Genomic DNA, 22,487 nt, shown 5'->3' with positions numbered 1-22,487 from the left:
GAAAATTTCAAGGCAAATGTTTACCTATTCAAAGAGCAAACTCTTTCCAAATGCCATAGACTAATTTACATAAAAGCATAATGTAAGTATAAGCTAACATTGATTTTATTTTTTTAGCATTGATTTTATTAACTTAGTTACTGTATTTTATCCAACTCAGTGGAGATCTACTTGTTTATTCAATCTGAAATATTAATATACCTCTGACTTTATATGACTATCATTACTATATTATCAGTCTGTACTTATATTATGTCATTGTTTTTATGTTCTCTCTTTTTAAAAAATGTACATAACCTATATTAATAAACATGAAAGTCTGCTTGGTAATTGTTTGGAATAAATTTTGAGTGTATCTCCCAGAGCCCTGGCAGGAAGGCCAGTGTTAGGGTTTAGCTAAAGTGTATTTAATGAAGAGGCAGCGTGCAGACAGGGTCAAGGGAATCAGCAGGGGTTGAGGAAGCACCCTGGTTGCTAGTGGTTCAGGGATGCCATTACCACCCCAGGCTAAAGGGCGTGGAGGAAGGAATACTCTGACCTCTTTTCCCTCAACCCCCTGACCCCTCACTGGTGGTGCCTCCTGGTCTTGCTTCTGGTCTTAGCTGAGAGGTCAAGGGAACCTCGGTGGCCTCGTCCATAAAGGTCTGCTTCTTGGAGCCTGGAGAATGGATCTGGAAGAACAAAGGAATTGGATGATGAGCTTTCTGCTATCTTTTTTTTTTTCTTAATTCCTTCTTAGGAAAATTGAAGGTTGTATCATTGAGCATATGTTCAGATTCCCAGGTTGTAGGCATCACAAACAGAATCTGTAGTTCATTCCTAGTGAAGACAGAAACAAATGAAGTGTCCGAGTCAGTAGGATATGTTGAAACCTCAAGGATTGCCCTTGAGTGACAGTCCTTTGCCATCTAATGCTCCTTGGAGCAGGGGACAAGGAGGCAGGAGGGGGAATTAAAAGCAAAATAGTAAGTATGTCTGGGAATTGAAAATCAATAAGAAAAATTCTAGTCACATATTTCTACATTCATCATCAACAGAAAAATTTTATTCAACTGAATAAGAATTCTGTTAACACACAATTTTTAAGTTAATATACGAGCCTAAGTTTCTGAGGCCAAGACGCTCTGCACATGCTTCAGGATTGGATATATTTAGGTAGGTCCAGCTTGTGGCCACCAGATACAGGATCCCTGCCCTAAACGGAAAGTGACCTTTAAACTCTTATATTGTTATTTTTCAAAATATGCTTGAAGTCAAAACAACACATTTGAAGTTTCACTTGTTAAAAAAAAATTTTAAGTTTATTAATTTTGAGAGAGAGAGAGTGTGTGGGGGGGAGGGGGGGCAAAGAGGGAGGCAGAGAATCCCAAGCAGGCTCTGCACTGTCAGCGCAGAGCCGCAGGTGGGGCTTGAAGTCACAAAACCAAGAACATGACCTGAGCCGAAACCAAGAGTCAGATGCTTTACTGAATGAGCCACCGAGGCACCCCGGAATTTTAATGCAAAAATGTTTGTTTTTTTCCACCAAGTCAAAACCAGGATTTTTAAGGAAATAGAATATTTGGCTGTTGAATATAAGTGTGGAAAATTTGAGGTTATACTTATGAATGTAAGAAATTTTTTTTAATGTTGGCACATCCTTCAGGAAGTCTTGAGCTCTGCGAGCAAGTGGAAAAAGTTAAGCAGTGTTTATGACCCAGCTTTTTAAGTGTGTGAGGCCTGGACCCTCTGCTGGAAGCTTTTCTTCACCCAGGTGTCCTAAAAATTAAGGGGGAAGACAGTCATTAACAGTAATTTCCTGGCAGAGGTGGCCTCACTGTATAGCTATTCCTGTCAACATTACTGGACCAAATGTGTGTCGAGAGTAACTGACCACAGGATCAACCTGTGTTTTATGAGGGAGGTGTGGTTATGTAAGCCACAGCCCAGACAGAAGAAATGCCCCATTGCGGGGATTCCGAGTCCTTCAGACCTTTCTAGGGAATGTATGAAGCCACACCTGTCTTAAAACACTGACCTGTTATTTGCCTTTTCTTGCTCTGATTCTCTTACCACCGTACAGTTGAGTTTTCTAGAGGCTGCATGACACGTGATATTGCAACAGCCTGAAAGCAGAGATACTTAAGAAAATCTGACTGTCTTCTGTCAAACCAGCCATTAAAGAAACTTACAAAAACAGAAACCAGGGCAACTCTCCTCAGGAAATCATTGTTTGGGGAAGAAAAAATTTTTGTAAAAAATAGGTCATGGATTTATTTTAACTTTTAAGTGAAAGAAATCTTTTCAAAAGTTCTCCATTTAGTGTCTCCTATTGTAAATGTTGGTGGGTATAGTCAGTGGTTTACTGTCAGTCTCCAGAGAAAGAAAAAAGGCCCTGATTTGTAACAGTTGCCCGTTTCCATAGTGTAAATACCCCTCTCGGGTGCCAATTTCAAGCTTCCAGTGGTTTAACAGTTGGCTTCAAAAATGCCTCAGTATTGAATTCTGATACAGGCTGACTCCAACACACCACTGGATATAACCTACTTAAATGAAAAATCTTTAGCATCCTCAATAATTTTTTCTTTAATGTTTATTCACTTTTGACAGACCGAGCATGAGCAGGAAAGGCAGAGAGAGAGGGAGGGAGATCCAGAATCTGAAGCAGGCTTCAGGCTCTGAGCTGTCAGCACAGAGCCCGATGCAGGGTTCGAACCCATAAACTGCAAGATCATGACCTGAGCTGAAGTTGGATGCTCAGTCAGCTGAGCAACCCAGGCACCCCTAGGGTCCTCAGTACTTAAGTGTATCAAGGTATCCTCAGCCAAAAAAGCTTGAGAATCCTGCTCTTCTCCAAGGTTTCCCAACTTTATTGCCTTCAGGAAGACCAAGAAATCAGTCATAATCGGGGGCGCCTGGGTAGTTCAGTGTGTTGAGCATCTGACTCTTGGTTTCTGTTCAGGTCATGATCTCATGATTCATGAGTCTGAGCCTCTTATCGGGTTCTGCACTGATATTGAGGAGCCTGCTTGGAAGTCTCTGTCTCTGTCTCTCCCTCTCTCTGCCCCTCCCCTGCACATGCGCACGATAGATGGATGGATAGATAGATAGATAGATAGATAGATAGATAGATAGATAAAATCTGTGTATTTAATTCAGAGCAATGATTAGTCATGATTAGAAAGCACTTATAAGGGCAAACAGTTGGCTCACAGCTGCGAGCNCCAGCTTTTTAAGTGTGTGAGGCCTGGACCCTCTGCTGGAAGCTTTTCTTCACCCAGGTGTCCTAAAAATTAAGGGGGAAGACAGTCATTAACAGTAATTTCCTGGCAGAGGTGGCCTCACTGTATAGCTATTCCTGTCAACATTACTGGACCAAATGTGTGTCGAGAGTAACTGACCACAGGATCAACCTGTGTTTTATGAGGGAGGTGTGGTTATGTAAGCCACAGCCCAGACAGAAGAAATGCCCCATTGCGGGGATTCCGAGTCCTTCAGACCTTTCTAGGGAATGTATGAAGCCACACCTGTCTTAAAACACTGACCTGTTATTTGCCTTTTCTTGCTCTGATTCTCTTACCACCGTACAGTTGAGTTTTCTAGAGGCTGCATGACACGTGATATTGCAACAGCCTGAAAGCAGAGATACTTAAGAAAATCTGACTGTCTTCTGTCAAACCAGCCATTAAAGAAACTTACAAAAACAGAAACCAGGGCAACTCTCCTCAGGAAATCATTGTTTGGGGAAGAAAAAATTTTTGTAAAAAATAGGTCATGGATTTATTTTAACTTTTAAGTGAAAGAAATCTTTTCAAAAGTTCTCCATTTAGTGTCTCCTATTGTAAATGTTGGTGGGTATAGTCAGTGGTTTACTGTCAGTCTCCAGAGAAAGAAAAAAGGCCCTGATTTGTAACAGTTGCCCGTTTCCATAGTGTAAATACCCCTCTCGGGTGCCAATTTCAAGCTTCCAGTGGTTTAACAGTTGGCTTCAAAAATGCCTCAGTATTGAATTCTGATACAGGCTGACTCCAACACACCACTGGATATAACCTACTTAAATGAAAAATCTTTAGCATCCTCAATAATTTTTTCTTTAATGTTTATTCACTTTTGACAGACCGAGCATGAGCAGGAAAGGCAGAGAGAGAGGGAGGGAGATCCAGAATCTGAAGCAGGCTTCAGGCTCTGAGCTGTCAGCACAGAGCCCGATGCAGGGTTCGAACCCATAAACTGCAAGATCATGACCTGAGCTGAAGTTGGATGCTCAGTCAGCTGAGCAACCCAGGCACCCCTAGGGTCCTCAGTACTTAAGTGTATCAAGGTATCCTCAGCCAAAAAAGCTTGAGAATCCTGCTCTTCTCCAAGGTTTCCCAACTTTATTGCCTTCAGGAAGACCAAGAAATCAGTCATAATCGGGGGCGCCTGGGTAGTTCAGTGTGTTGAGCATCTGACTCTTGGTTTCTGTTCAGGTCATGATCTCATGATTCATGAGTCTGAGCCTCTTATCGGGTTCTGCACTGATATTGAGGAGCCTGCTTGGAAGTCTCTGTCTCTGTCTCTCCCTCTCTCTGCCCCTCCCCTGCACATGCGCACGATAGATGGATGGATAGATAGATAGATAGATAGATAGATAGATAGATAGATAAAATCTGTGTATTTAATTCAGAGCAATGATTAGTCATGATTAGAAAGCACTTATAAGGGCAAACAGTTGGCTCACAGCTGCGAGCCACCACACTGAGTTCTGAGCCTCAAGGCAACAGGCCCGGGGTGGCTTAGAAGTTAGCAAGCTTCGTGTGAGGTCTGTTTCGCAGCTGGCTATTGTCAAACACCCATGGCAGCATCACGAAAGTGAACATCAGGCCCCATACTTCTTGTCACAGGGACTGTGGGTCTTCTGGAAACACAGAAAATCAGAGGTCAGATTCAGGAGCACCTTGGAATTCAGATAATACAGCATGTTTTTAACCAGCTGGCTGTATGCTCCTCACTGTAGGAAATGACTCAAAAGCACCATGGAGATTAGCTTTGAAAGCTGCATGTATAGCCTGAACACATCAGGTGGCAGCAGGGACAGTCTACCTGTTTGGCTTATTTTATTTTATTTTATTTTTATTTTTTATGTCTTTATTTTATTTTGAGAGACAGAGACAGAGAGTGAGCAGGGGAGGGGCAGAGAGAGGAAGACACAGAATCTGAAGCAGGCTCCAGGCTCTGAGCTGTCAGCACAGAGCCCGACACGGGGCTCGAACCCACAAACCATGAGATCATGACCTGAGCCGAAGTTGGACGTTTAACCGACTGAGCCACCCAGGCGCCCCCTGTTTGGCCCATTTGAATATCCACAGTATTGGGTCTTTTTTTTTTTTCAGTGTTTATTTTTGAGAGAGACAGAGCACGAGTAGGAGGGGCAGAGAGAGAGAGGGAGACACCGAATCCAAAGCAGGCTCAAACCCACGAACCGCAAGAGCATGACCTGAGCAGAAGTCAGACGCTTAACTGACTGAGCCAGCCAGGCACCCCAGTATTGGGCCTTTTTAGCATGCTGCTATGTGACCCATGCAGGGAAGAGAGGACATGAGCAAGTGTGGGATAGGCAACACTATGATGCAGTTAAGAACAAGACCCTGGGATGCCTGGCTGGCTCAATGAGTAAAGCATTAGACTCTTGATCTCAGGGCCGGAGTTCAAACCCCAAGTTGATCCTAGTGCTTACTTAGTGGGAAAAAAAGACCTCAGTTGTGCGTGTTTTTGTTTTGTTTCATTTCCTATCCCAAGATATATAATTGTTCTTGAAATTGGCCTACATGAAGCCAAGAAATAATTTTTTTAATGTATCCCTGTTTTCCAGGAGCTAACCAGGTTTTGGATTGAATCATAATATAGAATGCTTCATTAAGAAACATGTATTTTGAAGACCTCAAATCTTAAGAATTTTAGCACCTCTTCTTTGTTAGAAGGAAGTTTTGGAAACTCTAGCTCAGTTCTCATCTCTGGCTGAACACAGGTCTTAACACTGAAAACAAAAGTGCTTCTTGGGACATCTGGGTGGCTCAGTCGGTTGAGCATCCAAGTCTTGATTTTGGCTCATGTCACGATCCTAGGATCATGGGATCAATCCCCCCATCGATGAGCATGGACCTCCTTGGGGTTCTGTCTCTTCCTCTCTCTCTGCCCCTCTCCCCAGCTCGCATGTACACTCACTTTCGTGAGCTCTCTCTCTCAAAAAAAAATGTTCTTTTTAAGTGCTTTGCAAATTTAACATGCATTCAGATTATCTGGAGATCTTCTTAACTGCAGTAGGTCTGGGGTGGATGGGTCTGAGCATCTTAGTAAGTTCCCAGGTGAGGTTGACATGGGTGTTGACATGGTGGGTCTTCAACCGAACTTTGAGTACCAGGGCCATGAGGCAAAATTTGGCCATGCTGGAGGTCCAGGCACTCGAAAACTTCAGTTCTCATATACATAAAATAATTTTCTGAGACATTTTTTAAATTGTGGTAAAATTGGGGCAATTTTTAATGTAGCAGTAGCATAAGTGCTTAATCAAAATTTGTTTTAGGTGCTATCTTGGTGTATTTTGTTCTCTGCTCTTGGGTTCTTTCCTAGGGGGAAAGATAGCTTAAAAGGCTTTAATCTCATACACACAACCATTCCACAAGAGGCTGGGGATTTAGAGTGGCGACTCCCGACTTAGTGCAGGTCAGATAGCAGCTGCGCCTGGTTACGAGAAAGCAGATGTGTTTCTTGTTTCTGGGGCTGGCTGGAAAATGGTGACCTTGGGGACATGCAGGGATACTAGTAAGCATCAGGAACTTCAGTCTTGATGGTGCTGGAATGAGTGGCTATGGAAACCCTCAAGCCAAAGAGAGCCCAGACTGCATCCTGAGGGGATCCGTGACTCCACTGTGCCTGGGAGAAAACAACGGTTTGGGAGGTCAATTCTAGTAACATGCATTTGCAGCATGTACCCTGAACCTGGGATAATGTCTTCATTCTGGAAGCCCTTTTACAAGCTGATGAAAAAACTACTGAAGGGTAAAAGAGGAACTTTACCTCATATGAGGAAAATGTTGTATCTCAGCAATAATACAAGAGAGCACTGGCTCCTGTCTTGTTAGCGGGGTTTTTTCTATGATGACTATAAGCAGCTTCCTAAGGAAGAAAGTCCAGAAGAAAAATAGAAAAACCAGCAAGAGTAAAAGAAATCTGGTGGGCTTGCTTTAGGAAAGCATTTTGACAAACTGTTGTCACCCTTCAGATATCCATAACCCTGGATCCAATTGTATGATTTCTGGGAATCAGTCTTCAAGAGATCACTTTAAGTAATTTTTAAAAAAGCAATAGACTTCTAGTTTTTAATAGCATCCTTGTGTGCATATTTGTAAAAGCCTGGAAACTCTCTATATGTTCAACGCTAGAGCACTGCTTCAAAAACAAGTACACCCATTTAAAAATGGCAGTTATGGGAGCGCCTGGGTGGCTTGGTCGGTTAAGTGTCCAACTTTGGCTGACGTCTTGATCTTGCGGTTTGGTTCATGAATTCAAGTCCTGTATTAGACCATCTGCTGTCAGCACAGGGCCCACTTCGGACCCTCTGTTTCCCTCTCCCTCTGCCCCTCCCCTGGTCATTCTCTCTCTCTCTCTCAAAATGAATAAATAAATAAACTTAAAATAAAATGATATGTATGACGTGCATAGAATGGCACTGAGAAGTGCTTATAATATTTAATGTTTTAAAAACCAAGGTGCAATGACATGTATGCAGTATAAAACCAACAATATGGGAGAAAAAACACATCTGTGTGGGATCTGTTAACAAAGGCTAATGAGAAATAGAACAAACTATTTCTGTAAAATTGTGTTTGGATAATAGGGCTACTTTTTCCCTTTTATCTATTTCCTACCTCATTCCTGAATAGGTACTACTTCTGTAACAAAAAAAGCAATCATATTAGAACAAAACAAAAATCAGGGCACCTGGGTAGCTCAGTTGGTTAAGCATCTGACTCTTGATTTCAGCTTAGGTCATGATCTCAAGGCTNCCCAGGGCGCTCTCTCTCTCTCTCTCTCTCGCTCGCTCTCTCTTTCTCTCAAAAATAAATAAACTTTAAATTTTTTTTTAAAAAAAAAAGAATGTGCAAAACAGCATACATACATACATAACTAGAGCTGGACGTTTTCCTCTGACAGACTTTATACTTACACCAAAGGGTCTGCTCATTTCTTTTCCTGTGGATTTCATCATTCCTCATCAAGCAGCAAACATTATTTTCCCAAAACAAAACAAAAGCTTTATTTTGGCTGATTTCATTACATAATTATGTTAATCTTCTTATTCTTTAATTTATGTATGCAACCCACATATTATCTAGTATTTGAAAAATCTGATTCATTCTTCCATAAAATCCTTTATATTAGAGCTTTATTTCTTTAACTTGCTTCTACCTTACTTGACCCATGTTGTTGGGTACTGAATTTCACTTGCTCCTTTCATTATAGTTGTCAAATTAGATAATCTATTTGGTGAGAGGGAATCAGGCACCCACAGATATGTTATTTCTGCACAGTGAAGGCAGCCTGGGTACTTGAGAGAACCACACAGACGTGACTACATTGAGCATTTCTTGAAAGGGAATCCATAAGAATTATTTGAGCTGCTTGTGATAATACAGATTTCTGGGCTCCATCCAATACCTATAATCAGTGTCTCTCCATTGGGGCCCAGACCATCCATATTTTTAACAAGGGGCAGGGGTGTTTTCTTATGCACACCAAACTTGAGAACCATAGAACTAATATTTTCAGGATATCTGTTACCTAGTGCATTCTGTGGTCAGGAAGTAGCAAACCACAGTTTATCTGTTAAAATACTAACGTTTTTTATTATCCTGTAAATGAGCATGTCTATCTGCAAAGTTATTAGAGTATTAAGATTCTGTGCCTATTCCTCCCTAGATATTGGCCCTAAATATCTGATTATATCTGTTGAAAGATTTACCCTTAATGGTTTCTATCATTTACTTTGCCTTTTATGTGCAGAAATGGATACCTTACCCTATACAGATACACCTCAGTGCTCTGTGTTCACGTAGGATCTTTAACGTATTTTTTTAAATAAGTAACACTCATACAGTTCAGAAGGATGTACATTGAAAATTTTCCCTCACACCCCTATGATCTCCTCAGAGGCAACCACAGTTAACAGCTTCCTGAGTATGGAGTTGGATGTATTTAAAAAATAATCTGGGACAAAAGAAGAGTATATAATTGGCCATTTTATTTTTCAGTTATGTCTTTGAGTTTTAAAAACTCCTGTTGAGGGGGTACCTGGCTGGCTCAGTTGGTAGAGAAAGTGACTCATAATCTCAGGGTCCTGAGTTCAAGCCCCACACATACACATATACATACATAGAGATTACTTTTATAAAATAAATAAATAAAAAATGGTTGACGTACAGGTATCAGTCAGGCACTGCAGCATAACAACACACATCCCTCAGAGGCACATGATAAGAATTTATTGCTCATGCTCTGGAATAGTCCAGTCGACAGTTCTGCTGACCTGTTCTGGGAATCTGTTCGCTGATTTAGGAAGGCCTTGACTGGAATGACTGGTGTGACTTAACCATGATCTGTAGGTCTCTCACCTTCAAGCATGCTAACCCTGACATATTCTCATGGCAATGACAGAGGAGCAAAAAAAAAAAGAGAGAGAGAGAGAAAACATGCAGGCCATCTTGAGGTCTGGGACTGGAATTGGCATATCCTTACTACATTCACATTCTCTTGGTCAAAGCAAGACACAAGCCCACCCCAGATATAAGGGGATGGAGAAGGAGACACTGCCTCTTTAGTAAAAGGAATTTCCAAGTCTCATGGCAAAGTTACGTCTGTAGAGAGTGAAGAATTAATGTCATCATTGAAATCTGTACACAATATCTGAAAACTTCACAATGATCCTTAAAGAAATGGCTTAGCATTCAAATACTATACTTTTATAACAACATGGCCGTGGTTGCTGAAGAATTTTTAGTTGTTTAAACATTTCTCAGTGTCAACAGAAAGATTATAAAGACAGATCAAAGTCCTGGGTTCCAGAGTCAGCTCAGCGAGCACATGTCCTGTGGGAAAGAGGAGAAGATGAATACTGACCCAAGGGAAGTAGTTGAGGAAACATGAAATATAATGAATGCTTCAAGCCCTACCAAAGAAATTTGAAGATTTTAACTGAAGATTTGCTCTTAACTCTCTGACCTCCTTCAACGAGGGTACTGACGTAACACTCCACTTGGGGGGAAGCAGTGTGATCAGGTACAGGCTTCTTTGTCAGCATGTTTTTGAAGATTGTTTTTAGTGGCTCAGTATTGATTCAGATCTTTGCATTTTTAAAATCAGAATAGTCATGCTCACAAAGTTACCCTTAAGAAAGTTTCATGAAACAAATGTCAGAGGTCATACTGGTTTCTGCTTCTCATTTAACTTAATTTCAATTGCTCTTTTGCTTATTTTAATAAACTTCATTTCTTAATATAACATGGCCTCTGATGCTATCAGTACCCTCATCCAGATGTTAAAAAAAAAAAAACCTTTTAACTAGAATTTTCAAATACTTTATATGCCCGTGAAATTACTTAGACATTGAATGACTCAACTGCATTCAAGCTACTGGCTAGTGTGCATAACAAGAATGGAGCATTTCTCTCTGATAACAGGCGCGAGGTAGCTCTTGGTGACACATACTGATCAGGCCACACATAGTTGAGGGAGTCTAGACATACATTTAACAGGTCAGAGCCTAGTCTTTAGGTTTGGAGATGGGATTTGGGCGTATGGTTGCACCTGAAGGAACAGGTACTTCCTTTGTCAGTTGTCTCCTGCTGACATCAGACTGTTGCTACCCATACTCCCCATAGGCTGAGATACATACAAACTGCATATAGCAACATCTTACAGAGATATATTCCTTCTCTACTTTGTCCTGTCCCTAGGTCCTCAGCATGCATGTGTCTCTTAAGGTTTAGCTAAAGGTCCCCAAACCCTCCAGCTTCCTTTACAAGAGAGGCTGAACAAACCCTTCTCAGGGCACCCAGACTGAACAGCCCGTAGCTCAGCCACAGGAGCCCTGGGGTATTGATCTCTATCCAGTGGACTCCTGGAAACCAAGATGCAAACAGCCAGGAGAAGAAAACTCTGCCCTGTGGACCTGGCTATTGTTTAGGATTGTCCAAATTTGGGACCTGGGAAAATTCAAAGGAAAAGACCTGATTGTCTCTCAGTAATCTTTGAGCTGAATTGCTGATATACGGAGGGACAGAGGGAGGGGAAGAAGTGGGGTGGGGAGGGAAGAATTATATAGAAGAGCATACCCAGGGAAAAGGGCAGTGGTAGGAAAGGCATTTTGGTTGTGTGTGCGCACCTCATTTTTGAGCAACCCTGGAGAAAAAGTCTTGCTTCAAATATATACATGTTCACATAGTTGAAGCTTACCTTCCTACATTAGTGTGCGGTTTTCCCGAGGCAGATCCTGAGACAGGGTAAGGGTATAAATAGTTTACCTTCAAAGTACAGGGAACACCCCTAGGGAAGTGGCCAAATGCTACAGGATGGTACAGCAACCACCAGAAGGTACACTATTAACTGAGTTAGCACAGAGGGTGACCGAAGCCTACCTAACACAGGGGGCAACTCCGGGAACCTATTAAGTGATCCCACCTGCGCACAGGAACAGATGTGTTTTACACCAACATCTGCTGGGTATTGGCTGAGTGCTGCTCCTAGGGTAGCCGATACTCATTTGCCGGTGCTTCTGGACCTCTGAGTAGGACCACATTTAGGAAAGCGACCTTCTGGTTTCAGCAAAAACCCTCAGTGTAGAGATGGACAGTTGGGAGTCAGCCAGAGGATAATGAATGAACAAGGTCCAAGGAATGCAAGCAGGGCACTGACAGCGTCTACTATATTCTGTTAATTCCAAAACTCACTTGAGCCCTCATAAAATGCTTTAACACAGTACATAGAACATAATTTAACCTTTTCTTCATGGTTAAGCAGCATTATAAAGAGCATTAGTTAGTTTAGCCTGCCCTGGTAGAGCTACTGTTGAGGTGGTGGAATGATTTGCTTTCAACACCAGGGTTGTGGGCCTCTTGAAATTTGTGTGGGCTCTTGCTTCTGCTTTTCCTAGTTCTCCTGTCTCTTCCTCTTCCTCATGGGAGTGAGGTCGGGAGCCTGCCTGCAGCAGCACTGCTCCTTCTCAGCAATGGGCCCAAGTCTGCTGGGAGCCAGAAAGCAGAGACATAATCAAGCGTGTTGGAAGTCTAATCGAAAACAAACAAAAAGATGGTGATACAGCCAAGAGATTCCCTGTGAGTGTTCTGAAAAGGTCGTGTGTGTCATCTGGCTCCTCAGATATCGCTCCTGCCTCTTCCTGAAAAGTCGGCTTGAAGTTGTGACCTTGTTGAAGAAATGAATTTGGGACAAGTACAGGGTCTCACTTCTGGCGTGGCCAAAGGGATTTCTTGTACAGAAATGCATCTGCCTTCTTGACTGAAGTCCAGACAAGAGCAGCTACTGTACATAATCACAGCAGAGACATGTAACAGAGCCAAAGAGGGCCCCGTAAAGAGAGATGGGCTTTTTTCCAGACAAAGTGGGAAGGACACAACTAAGTTATATAGACACATCTTGGAGAATCACTGGAGCTGGCTCTAAAAGCACATGATGTCATGTGGACTCCTGGGAAGTCGTGGAACAGACTCCATAGGTAGCCACAGAAGAATTCATTTAAATGAGACCTAGACTCTCAAACTCTTTATTTACGTAGGAACGTTAGCAAAATCATAGGTTTCCATTACCTCCACTCATTGTGAAGAAGACGGACTTGCCAGTGAAACTACTCTTGTGGCAGATAAATCTTACAAGCATCTCTAGACCACTTAGGAAAACAGATGTCAATTACAAACTCATTACCAGGACAGCGAATTATCAAGTACAACAAACTATTACAAGCCTTTATTTAGAGATGAAAGGCCATGACAGAAATTTCTGAAGTCAAAGTATCTCGTAAGACTGCCTTGTTCAAGGGGCGCCTGGGTGGCTTAGTCGGTTAAGCGACCGACTTTCGCTTAGGTCATGATCTCGCGGTTCGTGGGTTCGAGCCCCGCGTCGGGCTCTGTGCTGACTGCCAGCTCAGAGCCTGGAGCCTGTTTCGGAGTCTGTGTCTCCCTCTCTCTCTGACCCTCCCCTGCTCACGCTCTCTCTCACTCTCTCTCTCTCTCTCTCTCCTAGAAATAAAAAATAATAAAAAATATTAAAAAATTATAAAGACTGCCTTGTTCAAATAGCACATCCAGAGGTGCCTGGCTGGCTCCGTCAGTGGAGCATACAACTCTTGACCTTGGAGTTGTGAGTTTGAGCCATGCATTGTGTGTATAGATTAACTAAAAATAAAATCTTAAAAAACAGGGGCGCCTGGGTGGCTTAGTCGGTTAAGCGTCCGACTTTCGCTTAGGTCATGATCTCGTGGTTCGTGGGTTCGAGCCCCGCGTCGGGCTCTGTGCTGACTGCCAGCTCAGAGCCTGGAGCCTGTTTCAGTCTGTGACTCCCTCTCTCTCTGACCCTTCCCTGCTCACGCTGTCACTCTCTCTGTCTCCTAGAAATAAATTAAAAAAAAAAAAAAAACATTTAAGAAAATTTAAAAAAAAATCTTAAAAAACAAAAAACATCCAAACACAAATGGGTAATAATCATAAACAGTCACTACATCTCTACACCGAACAGGAGAACAAGATTGATTTCTGTAAATGGTGTCAGTTGAACAAGTTATTGGATAACATTCTTAGAATTGGTTTGAAGATACAAAACTGGAATCTCTTCCTCTGCGGCTGTAGGGAAAAGGCAATACCATCTCACTCTTCTCTTTCTGAAACTTTTTTTTTTCCGGTCGACTAGTTAATTAAGAAGACTTGACATTTTAAAGTTTAGACTGCAGAATATCATTAGATTAATTTATCATGAAGAGTATAGTCTGAACTCAACTCTTGTTAGAAGTAATTAAGAAAGAACAGAGGAGGTGGGGCGCCTGGGTGGCTTAGTCGGTTAAGCGTCCGACTTTCGCTTGGGTCACGATCTCACGGTTCGTGGGTTCGAGCCCCGCGTCGGGCTCTGTGCTGACTGCCAGCTCAGAGCCTGGAGCCTGTTTCAGTCTGTGACTCCCTCTCTCTCTGACCCTCCCCTGCTCATGCTGTCTCTCTCTCTCTCTCTCCTAAAAATAAATAAAACATTAAAAAAAAAAAACAGAACAGAGGAGGATGTATTCAAAATTGAATAAGGGTTTGCAGTGTCCTAACTCAGAATTGATGTGGTTATTTTGTTTTGGAACAAAGTCATCAGTCATATTGAAGGTTAAGAGCCAAAGCTGCAAATTGCCCCTCGACACTAACCCAGTGTGACCCTGCTCAGAGGACAGGGTAAGAGATAGGGTGAGTCATGGGCAAGCGTGAGTCTTGTCAACCACAGTCTCCCACACAGTTCACCATTGGCGGCAACTGCTTTCAACAGGAAAGACGGTGGTGATGATGGACAAAGTCAGTAGGTTGGTGGTGTATTGGTTGACCCTCTAGTCAGTTCTAAAATGAAACGTAGGGAGGGGCGCCTGGGTGGCTTAGTCGGTTAAGCGTCCGACTTTCGCTTAGGTCATGATCTTGCGGTTCGTGGGTTCGGGCCCCGCGTCGGGCTCTGTGCTGACTGCCAGCTCAGAGCCTGGAGCCTGCTTCAGTCTGTGACTCCCTCTCTCTCTGACCCTCCTCTGCTCACGCTGTCTCTCTCTCTCCTAGAAATAAATGAAACATTTTAAAAAATAATAATAAATAAATAAAATGAAACGTAGGGAAAGCACAAAAAAGACTACCACACATTTTTTTGGGGAGGTGGAATCATTCTGGAACTAGTGTTGATGGTTACACAACATTATAAATAAACTAAAAATCACTGAATTATGTGCTTTTAAATGTGGAGTTTTATGTTGTGTGACTTTTATCTCAATAAAAATAAAATTGTAAAGGAGAAAAAGTTCAAGGGATCCTAATGCACCGCTGTGATTGAGAGCCAGTAACCTAGGGGGTTACTAGAATGACTGGGGATCAGTATACTGATTTTTCCTTCTGCCTCGAGCTCTGACGTGGCTCCATACAGCACTGTTAACTGATCCTGTCACTATTTAAATGCTGATATTTTGCTCATTTTGGATGTTTTTGTGTTGCTTTTGTTTATTTTACAGTATTATATTGCCATATTATTTACTGTGATTACTGAGTCTTTTGCACTCCCTGAAATTTTGTATGCTAAGGCCGCATTCCTGAGGCTGAAATAAACAATGTAGGGAGTCCTCAGCATAAGGGCACGTTGAAACCATGGATGTGAATGAGACTGCAGGAGGAGAGAATGTAGAGCAGAAAAGAGAGAATATTAAGGCCAGAGTTTGGGGGAGACATTTGCATTTAAGGGTCAGTAGAAGGAGAGAGAAAATCCATAAAAGAGGCCTGTAGTCAATGAGGAATTAGGAAAACCAGAAGGCAGGGCTATGATAAAGACCAAGGCCAAGAAGCTTCCAAGAGAGGATTCAGATAGGATGCCACCCAGGAAAAGGTATTTGACTGAGCCAAGGGACTTGGGGTGGGGCAGTCCCAGGACCTCTAAGAGCAGTGGCAGTGAGGGAAGAACAGAGAGGCCTTGGGGGAGAGAAGGAGGTCAGCAGCTCCCGGTGACTACTCTGATGAGAAGAAGAGAAGGTTCTGGAAAAAGAGACAGAGTTGAATTGGGATTATAACATATTTTAGGATGAAAAGGCTCTAAACAGGTTTGTGGAAAGAGAAAGAACAAAGCCCCAGGGAAGAAGGAAGCTTTGAAGGAGTGAGAAAATCAGGAGGAGGACTATGGCTCTCCCTGAGGAGAGAGGAGACAATGCAGGAGAATGCAAACTGGACCTGAGGAAGAGACTAAACACGTGCTTCTGCTCCCTTCAATGATGCTGCCACAGTTAGGATCCAAAATTTAAAAGAATTTACCCAACTCAATACCCAAAAAGCGAATAATACAGTGAAGAAATGGGCAGAAGATATGAATAAAACGCTTTTCCAAAGAAGACATCCAGATGGCCAACAGACACATGAAAAGATGCTGAACATCACTCATCCTCAAGGAAATACTATTCAAAACCGCAATGAGATACCACCTCACACCGGTCAGAATGGCTAAAATGAACTACTCAGGAAATGATAGATGTTGGCGAGAATGTGGAAAAATGGAACGCTCTTGCAGTGTTGGTGGGAATGAAAACCGGTGCAGCAACTCTGGAAAACAGTATGGAGGTTCCTCAAAAAATTAAATATAGAACTACCCTATGACCCAGCAATTGCACTACTAGGTATTTATCCAAAGGATACAAAAATGCTGATTCGAAGGGGCACATGCCCCCCAATGTTTATAGCAGCACTATGACCAATGGCCAAATTACGGAAAGAGCTCAAATGTTCATCAACTGATGAATGGATAAAGAAGATGTGGTATGTATATATGTGTGTATTTATATGTATATATATGTATATATATATACACACACACATATAAATATACACACACACACACATATAGTGGACTATTCAGCAATGAAAAGTAATGAAATCTTGCCATTTGTAGCAATTTGGATAGAACTAGAGTGTATTATGCTAAGTGAAATAAGTCAGTCAGAGAAAGACAGATATCATATGATTTCACTCATATGTGGAATTTGAGAAACTTAACAGATTAACATAGGGGAAGGGAAGGAAAAACAAGATAAAAACTGAGAGGTAGGCAAACCATAAGAGACTCTTAAACGCATAGAACAAACCGAAGGTTGATGGGGGTGGGGAAAAAGGGTGAGAGGCATTAAGGAGGGTACTTTTCAGGATGAATCACTGGGTTCTACTCCTGAAACCAAGATGACACTGTATATTAACTTGAGAATTTAAAAAAATAATAAATTTTTAAAAAATGAGCCTGTCACACAAGCCCAGGCCCTGGAAATTACCACAGACATCCTCAATCTGCTCCTGAAATCTCTCTGGACTCCGCCAACTCTTCCCATTTCCAGAACTCCTCGTTCTTGGCTGTTCTGGTGTCTCCTGGGCCCCCACGTTGTTCCAGGCCTCAGCTCTCACCACTTGCCCAGCCACAAAGATTAGTGACCTGGTGTAGAAATTGCTCTCTGGACTTTTATTTTTGTTGTTTCTCTTGGGAACTGCACCCTCACTACACCTTAGAATCTGCTTGCCATGTTCCCAAGTGGGCAGCACCCCAATATCCAGGCCCCAGGAGTCATTTACTCAGTGTGGCTTCACCCCTGAGGATCCCATTTCTCACTAAAGCAGAAGACCACGTAGTCATCTTGGTGCTGGGACAGACAGCAGCAGGGGAGGGGCTTGTGCGGAGCCTCCCTATCTGGGATCAACAATCTAGCGCCCCAAGCACCGAGCTGGACCCAGAAAGAGTAGTTATGGGCTTTTCTCCCACAGGACTAAGAAAGAAACTCCAGTGCAGGAATGTGGGGTAGAAAGGGTTCGTGGGTGGGGATGAGCAAGTCCAGGGTCCTGGTGGACCAGGGGTAAGGAAATAGAGGAGTAGATGAGAGGGCAAGTGAAATGGCTGCCGTGGAGTCTGAACAAGTTAGAGAAGTAAAGGAAGCAGGAGGGCTGACAGGCTGGGAAGATGGGCAGGAGACAAGGGACACGGTGGTGACCACAGGGTCAAAGAAGGGCTTTGATGGGGAAGAAGATGGTGTGAACAACAAAGGCAAAACGAAGAGTCCCACATTTCAGAGGTGGAGTGGTTGGGGACACAGTAAGGTGGCAATGTAGACCCAGGAGTGGGGTGTTGGGGAGAGCTGAGGTTAAAAGCCAGAAGCAGGAAAGGACTGGGGCCGCCTGGGTAGCTCAGCCGGTTAAGCATCAGATTTCAGCTTCAGCTCATGATCTCAGTTCGTGGGCTCGAGCCCCACATCAGGCTCTGTGCTGACAGCTAGGATCCTGAAGCCTGCTCTGGATTCTGTGTCTCCCTCTCTCTCTGCCCCTCCCCTGCTCATGCTCTGTCTCTCTTTGTCTCAAAATCAAATAACCATTGAAAAAAAATTTTTTAATATATTCTTATTGAAGTATAATTACCATACAATATTATATTAGCTTCAGGTGTACAATATAATGATTCAACAATTCTATACATTGCTCAGTGTACTCTAAATCCATTTTATCTCACCCATGCCCCTCACCCGCTTAAAGCCATTTTAATTACACTAGATCTTCAGGGTAGAATCTGTCCTTCTTTCTGGTTACTTAGAATGTTCCACACACATCTAGAGCATTAGACCCTCTCATTTTTCTGTGATTCCCTTTGCCTAGAAAGCACAAATTGCTCTTGTGACTTGCATTTGCTGATACCACTTTTAACTAAGCAAAATTAACAAATAGGCTGATTGTTAACATTGAAAAAAATTTTAAAGAAGAAGCAGGGAAGGACCAAGGAGCGGTGAGGTTGCGTTAGTGGCAGATGCACAGGGGAAGCAGTACAGGTAGCAGTTAAATGTTTTCACACCTATAGGGCCCACACTTTGAATTTCAGTTTCATCTTGACTAGTTCTCTGTCTTTAGGCAAGCCACTAAAGTCCTTTGAGCCTTGGCTTCCTAATACATTAAATGAGAAACATAATAACTGCAGTCACAACACTGTTTTCGGGATTAAAATGAAAAGATACATGTAAACTCCAGCTCTGGGAAGATCATGAGATATAATCAATACTGCTGCTGGTTCAGACTTCTTTCCCCTGCCCCATAGAATAAGAAACATTTTGGGTAAAATGTTCTAAAAGAGTAACTAAGAAAATTGTGGTAGCTATTTTTGGTCACCAGCCCCACATCCATTCTTCTTTATTTTCTTCCTAATGGTTCTCTGATTCTTATCAAATTTTATGAAGCTCTCCCCACCCCCCGCAGCCTGTGTGTTTCAAGGAAGGCTGATTCTGACCCCAGGCCCAGAAAGGGGTCTGGTAAATCCAAAAGTAATCCAGGCCCCTGAACCCAGTGATTGCTCAGGAATAGGTGTGTGCCCTGATTCAAGCCAAAGGCCAGCGATACACAAGGGAGGTATCCTAGACATTTCTGGGAAAGAAGTTTCCTGGATTTTAAAAGGAAGAGATACCTTCTCTTCCGCCACATGTTGCATTATGTGCATGTGAAGGCCATGTTTTCATAAACTGCTTTCAGTTTCATCTTTTTAAAGACTGAATCCAGCTCCAATCATGTTTGTCCTCAAGCCTTGTGACTTCAAATGAGCATAAAGAAGCCAGGGATTTCGTATCGCAGTATCCCACAAACCTAAAGATAGATACAGGAGCTATGCTGAATAAATACATAAGTACCTTCATTCCTTTCAAATGCTGGGTCTGGATTCAGCTTTGTGGGTGCCTAGGGGTGAGCACACCATGACACCCTGCTCTCCCCTTTCTCCTCACTGCAGCTCATGAACTCACTCCCGAGCAGCACCCGAGAGCTGTGCTATTATTACTGATTCTCCTCCACATGACAGGTAGCCAGCCTCTCCCAGAGTCCTGCCACGTATCCTTACAGGAGGGACCAAGCACTGACCTCAGAGCTGGTCTAGGGCAAAGACTTCTTTATAGGTGGATTTTGGAAACTCAAGTTCACATAAACCAATTAGTGAAAGACATGCCTGGGCGACAGGTCTTCTGGCTCTTGGTCCAGTGTTGTCCACTCTATTACACACCTGTCCTGAAAACAAAACTGGGCTCATTTTTTAAGGAGCCAATTCAGCTCCCCATTGACAGCAGGAGCTCCCCCAGAATTACTTTGTCAAAGCCCTTTTTATTTTATTTTTTTAAATATTTATTTATTTTTGAGAGAGAGAGAGCAGGGGAGGGGCAGAGAGAGAGGGAGACACAGAATACAAAGCAGGCTCCAGGCTCTCAGCTGTCAGCACAGAGCCCGATAAAGGGGCTCGAACTCATGAACCAGGAGATCATGACCTGAGCCGAAGTCAGACACTTAACTGACTGAGCCACCCAGGCGCCCCTGTCAAAGCCTTTAAAATGGTATTTTGGTGGCGCCTGGATGACTCATTTAGTTGTATGTCTAACTCCTGATTTCAGCTCAGGTCATGATCCCAGGGTCATGGGATTGAGGTCCACACTGGGCTTTGCCCTGGGTATGGAGCTTTCTTAAGACTCTTTCTTGGGGGCACCTGGGTGGCTCAGTCGGTTAAGCGTCCGACTTCGGCTCAGGTCATGATCTCACGGTTCGTGGGTTTGAGCCCCACGTCGGGCTCTGTACTGGACAGTTCAGAGCCTAGAGCCTGTTTCAGACTCTGTATCTCTCTTTCTCTCTGACCCTCCCCTGCTCATGCTCGCTCGCTCGCTCTCTCTCTCTCTCAGAAATAAATGAAACAAAACAAAATTTTAAAAAAAAAGACTCTCTCTTGCCCTCTGCTCCTCCCGCACTCTCATGCACATGTCCTCTCTCTCTCTTTCTCTTGTTAAGATAAATAAATAAATAAATGTAAATACATACACACACATATTGGGCTTTTGAAACTATACTTCTAACATTAAAAATAAATAAAATGTAAATTTGTAAGCTAGTAGAACCATCCTGGAGTTACACATTTTCATGTTTTCACAGGCAAAGAGTTTAGGGTCAGATCAGAAACAGCACACTAGAAGCACTTGGGTGGCTCAGTCAGTTAAGTGTCTGACTCTTGACCTCAGGGTTGTGGATTCAAGCCCTGTGTTGGGCTCCATGCTGGGTGGGGAACCTACTTTTAAAAATCAGGAATACACGCACGCTGAAGAATGTGATTTATTTCATCCTCCTTCCTGCTTCCACTAAGACTTACTATAACCACCTGGGAGGAAGGAAGAGAGGGAAGATAGCAACTTTTGTTAGGTGAGACTGTAAACTGACAGACATGACCTGGCTTGTAGGTTTCGTTTTATACATTTCATGCAAAGGGCATGCACTTGGTAAACCCTCAAGCTGTTGCTTCCTCTGTAAAACAAATGACAAAGCGTCAAAAGTACCTAAGATCCAATCTACATTGTGACACCCACAAAGTGCTCGACATCCAGCTATCTCTTAGCTGTTGTTGAAACTGAACTCCTCGAGTTCTCAGTCCCTGTCCACCGCTTTGTGGTAGGAGAGGGACAAGGTTTCCAGTTGCACATCTGACAGACTCAGGCCAACATAAGATCGTGCGAACACAGAAAATTCTGCCAAGATTCGTTTTTAAAGCAACGGGTTTCTGTCCCACAATCTGCATGTTGTTCCAAAGGTCATCCATTCACAGTCCAGAGGCCGCTTGGCTTTCTCTAAACCACTTTGCAGATGACCTAACTTAGGAAAGAATCTCTAGCCTGGAGTCAGTTTCTTTCAGGGAACATTTACTTAGCATTTGAATGAGCTGGCTTCCCAGGAGGGCCAGTGGTTTTAACCTTGGCCTCGGTTCTGTTGTGGACTGTGGGTTGTTCAGGCTGTTAGTCTAACCTTCGAAGCCCTCCGTTAGGTCCTCAGGAACCTGGGTCCCTCAATCTCCCTACATACTCTGGCTGTTGAAAGCTGCTAACATATTAGCATACATTGCACCCCCACCCCCACCACCAGTTGAAATGATAGAAGACAAAATTTTGGGCAAAGGAGTCCAGACTGTAGTTTGTAACTGTTGGTAACTGGCCAGAACGTCCATTGTGTGGGTCTAGGGTCAGAGGGCGATTTATGTTCATTTACTTGGTTTTCTTTCCTCCTACACAGTACCTTTCTAGAGTTGGCATGAAGCCACATTGGGTGTGCGGAGGGGTGACTCTTGTCCAAGGACTGCTGTAGTGAACACAGTCTTTAAAAATGGCCACTCATTCTGGGATTGAGACCTGAGCAGTACCTAAGATACCATACAAATGACTAAAGTAGAAGAGTGCCTGACTATCCAAGGAACAGTTCCCCTTCCACAGAGCAGAGCAGAATTCTCCAAAGGGAGAAAGACACAAGTGTCCCAGAGGTATTAGAACCTGGAACCGGCAAGTCACTTGCAGTTTTTCAGTTTTTCAGCCCAAGATGGAGCCCAGCAAAGTGTAGTGTAGCTCATAGCAGCAGTCTTCCTTAACCAGCATCTGGTGGGGCTTGGACCTTCTTCCACTGATAAAGAAGAGTCTTCCCCCAGACCATTCAAAGAATTTCCACATCGTTCAGCCCAATTTTTAAAAAAAAAAATTTTTAATGTTTATTCATTTTTGAGAGATAGAGACAGACCATGAGCAGAGGAGAGGCAGAGAGAGGGAGACACGGAATCCAAAGCAGGCTCCAGACTCCGAGCTGTCAGCCCAGAGCCCCATGCGGGACTCAAACTCACAAACTGCGTGCGAGATCATGACCTGAGCTTAAGTTGGATGCTTAACTGATTGAGCCACCCAG

Source organism: Crocuta crocuta, unplaced genomic scaffold (genome assembly GCF_008692635.1).
Source record: "Crocuta crocuta isolate KB4526 unplaced genomic scaffold, BGI_CrCroc_1.0 scaffold162, whole genome shotgun sequence".
NCBI classification, from domain to species: domain Eukaryota; kingdom Metazoa; phylum Chordata; class Mammalia; order Carnivora; family Hyaenidae; genus Crocuta; species Crocuta crocuta.
The sequence above is the reverse complement of the archived record's forward strand: the minus strand, read 5'-3'. Positions refer to the sequence as shown.